Source organism: Suricata suricatta, chromosome 1 (genome assembly GCF_006229205.1).
Source record: "Suricata suricatta isolate VVHF042 chromosome 1, meerkat_22Aug2017_6uvM2_HiC, whole genome shotgun sequence".
Taxonomy (NCBI): domain Eukaryota; kingdom Metazoa; phylum Chordata; class Mammalia; order Carnivora; family Herpestidae; genus Suricata; species Suricata suricatta.
In genome coordinates, this window is record NC_043700.1 from 18810484 (window position 1) to 18814647 (window position 4164).

Sequence of the window (4164 nt, forward strand, 5' to 3'; positions counted from 1 at the left end):
TATTTAATAGCATGGGGTTAAATATCTAGGATGCCTATAAATAATCAAATGGTAAAAGAAATGTCAGTAATCTCTACCAGTCCTGTGAAAAGACATCAAGCTCAGCATTATCAATTTCAAAACATCCTTAACAAACTGCCGAACTTTAAAGCTGTAACGCTGCCTGTAACTGAGATGTGCCTATTCAAGGTTATAGGCCATATACACATGAACATCTCTAGTAAACTCTCCCTGACCTCAGCATGCGAGCAAACAGGGAGAAGGCATAGTGAGAAGATGCCTCTCGCTGTACAAGGCTTGAACCTCCAGCAAGTGAGGAACCGAATTATTGCTCCACAATGACTCTTTCCCATCTATTTTGATCATCCAGACAGACCTGTACTGAAACAAAATGAAAGCAGTAACAGAGACTTTCTTTGGCTGTATTTTTCTTAGTTCCACACCGAGAAATACCTAGTCATACCTCCACACACAGTGCACTCCTGACCCCAGAATTCTGTACTCTTGGGCTATTGATCATAAGATGCAGAAGGTAGTACAAATCCATCACTATAACTGGAAATGCTGCACAAAACACACATGCTATGGATAGCTGGTCAGAATAAAAACAGGATTCGGGGACATCAAACCCCCCCCAACTTGTGTCTAATATTTTTGTCAGCTACCAGGTGTCCCCCCACCCCACTTAAGACACGACAGAATGGAACACAGGCCAATCCACAGAGTCACCAGTTGCCTGGGAGATGGCCAGATATTCAAAGTTTTGCACAAAGACAGAAAATGAACCAGTGTGATTCTCTTCTTTGGCAACTTAAATTAGGAATGCGTAGAAACTGGGCACATGGCAAGAGAAGCTCAAGTGGGAAAATTTTAAGAGAGGATTTGAAGGACCAAAAGTGAGCCAAGGTTAAGACAGGAGCAGAGAGGGGTGCCTGGGTGGCACAGTTGGTTAAGCGTCTGACTTCAGCTCAGGTCATGATCTCGTGGTTCATGGGTTCATGCCCCAGGTCGGGCTCTATGCTGACAGCTCAGAGCCTGGAGCCTGCTTTGGATTCTGTGTCTCCCTCTTCTCTATCCCTCCCCAACTCATGCTCTCTGCCTCTCAAAAATGAACAAACATTAAAGAAAAAAAAGACAGGAGCTGAGAGTAACTGCTAGCCCCTGCCCAACCTACAGTCTAGGGGCTGAGGTGAAAGTATAAAAATACAAGGAGACAATTCATTGCTTAGATCAAAGAGAAAGTATTCTTAAGTGCCAAGTTCAAAGGGAGCGATATTCCTAGCACCACACTCCCATACTTTACCAAGGCCAGACATAAATCGTTTAGAATTTTATTAACCACAGAAAGACATATTAAAGGACAAAGAGAATTCTCTTTGGGGGAAGGCATTCAGAAAACCAAGAAAAGAAGCCACTTATGTGATTGTAGGAAAGGTAGGGAATGTAAGGCCAGCACACTTGAAAAGTCTATGAAATTTGGATCACATCAGGATCCCAAAAAGGAAAGGTGGTTGAGTCAGATTCTCAGGTCATCTGGCCTAGAATCGCCATAGAAGACATCTAGGTAATAGGTGGCCAACAAGTCTCCCTCAACGGGCTTCAAACAGGGTAGATGAATTTTTATGGACATGATATAGATGCAACTGCCTGATATTCATGATAGGAATGAAGCTATACCCTTTATAAAAGCAGGCCTTGCTGGGTCCCACAGACCACTGATTCCCTCCAGTAGACTGTCTCATCCGCCTACCTGCATTTCCAGAGACAGAACAGATGTGTGCACTAGCCCAGAGTTGCTAGTGGCCTTACAATGAAACGACTATCCAACTATCTTGTTCTGCCATGATGCCCTTTCACCTATTAGCATACCCCCCCTTTCCCTGCTTCTTGCCCTTCCCAGACAAGAACAAAATATGGAGTCATCCAGGAGTTTAGAGACAGCCCACAAGAAACAGAAAGCAAGAGGAGAAAAGACCTGCACGACTATTTTGGTATATTACGTGTTAATCCTAAAGCTGAACATTTTTATGCCTTACAGCCCAGCCATTTCAATCCTAATGACATCTTCAACAAAAGTTAATATACATGTGAACCCAAAGGGAAACAAGACCACAGATGCTGGTGCTTTTTCTGCCCATGGTGTCTCAGATTCATTTTTAAGGAACTGAGAACTCAATCTTCCAGAATGTCAAAAAGAATATCTTAGGTCTCATTTCCCACCCTAGCTCCTGCCACACATATGCCCAGCATACCAGTGTTTGTGGGGATACAGTTCATGCAGGCATACCACTCCAACTACAAGCTGGGAGGAAAATGGGAACCAACAGCCAGGTCTCAGCATCCTCTGGTGTTACAATTCCAAAACCCCCAAAGGCACCAGATAAGCCCTACATGAAGTACCACAGAACATTCTGGAACCAAGTAAACGCTTCCAGCCCTGACCTAAAGTTTTGGGATATTGGCAAGATTACTGGTAGCATGTGGCGAGATCTCATGGATGAAGAGAAATAAGAATACTTAAACAAGTATGAAGCAGAGAAGATAGAGTGGAATGAATCTAGGAAGGACTATCGTAATTCCTCCACACACCTTGTTTACGTAAATAAAACAACTCATGCAGACCCTGCTTTGGAGGAACAAAGTGGACAGAGATGGTCTCACAGGGACAAACGAGAGCCTTACATGAGAACTGAGCCTGCTGAAGATCCAGATGATCAGGATGCTGGCTGTTTAATGAAGCACACAGCCATCGCCCTCTTTCAGAGAAACTCAGTGTCAGTGAAGTCCTCAGTGAGAGTGTGGTGCCAGACATTCGGACAACTGTCACAACAGCTGGAACACAGGTTGTCACAGGACAAGTCCAGTCCTTAATGCTCATCAACTAGAAGCTGAACTTCTTTGAATACAGGAGCAACACCAGGAAACAAACAGGAAATTCCTGAAAAGCACAAATTCATAGAACAATGAACTTAAAGGTCTGCACAGTTTCCAAGTACAAGTGGATATGGAAAAAAGTGCCGTGGAAATTTCAGAGGCAGAGAAACAGGCTCACGAAAGGCTGGAGGGAAGGGAGACAGAGGCAGCAGAGCAAGATGAGTTCAGGCGGAGTTTCACGGTTCCTGAGGAAGAGCAAGCTGCTAGATAGACCAAGGACGATCAACACAAGAGCCTCCAGATGGAGACAGAGGAGACACACTTTGAAGAAGAGATGGAAAGCCAAAAGAATGGAGAAGACACACCTACACCTGAGGACGGGGAGAGTGTGCAGGAGGGCTGGACCGTATGGCTGAGGATGGGACCAGTAACAGTAATACTGGCTCAGAGAGCAAGAGTGTGACAGTGGAGAGCCACCATCAGACCCCACACCGGAAGATGAAAGAATTAACGTTGAATGCTAACAGCGCTTAAAATCAGTAAATAAATATAAGTACCGGAAATGCCCATCAACAATGTAGTGATAAATATGTGTAGGGATGTGTGTAAAACAGTAAGAAATATGAAAAAATAACTTTCTACAGGCAATAACATGTACTAAGTCTCACAGACAGAATGTAGAGCTAAAGAATCCAGCCACAAATAAAATTTGGAGTATAATTTCAGTGATGTAAGATTTCAAATCTGGCAAAATCAGGAGAGCCATCTCTTTAATGTAGAACAGAAGAGTAATGACTAGAAGGAGACTTAAACTTTTATAGCACAAGTAATGCTTTGTATTTTGATCAGGATTGTGGTTATGAGAGCATGTTCACTTCACAATTCACCAGTCTGTACACTTCTGACCTGTTCACATTTATGCATGTATCCCGTACTTTAATAAGAAGTTCATTTGAATAAGGATACACACCCCAGAAAAAAGGCACACTATCACATTAGTTAGAACAGTGCTAATAAGAAAAATCTTAAAAGCAACCAGAGAAAATATACCATGTGCTCAGAGGAATATGAATATATATGTATTTACTTATTTGATTTTTTATATATGCACACATCATATATATGTATGTTTATATATTATGCATGCTACATATATTTATATATATTATATACCACATATAATATACACATTTTAAACCCTTGAGCAATTACAAAAAATACAAGGTCACTAAGTCAATAGATGCAATGTAATAATAAAAAAATTCAATCCATAAGAAAAAAAAGTAACCA

At 42.0% G+C, this 4164-nt stretch overlaps 1 pseudogene; it reads left to right on the forward strand.

The window, feature by feature from the left end:
- The first annotated feature begins 2185 nt into the window (after positions 1-2185).
- On the forward strand, positions 2186-3398 carry LOC115300431 (annotated as a pseudogene).
- The last annotated feature ends 766 nt before the right edge of the window (positions 3399-4164 follow it).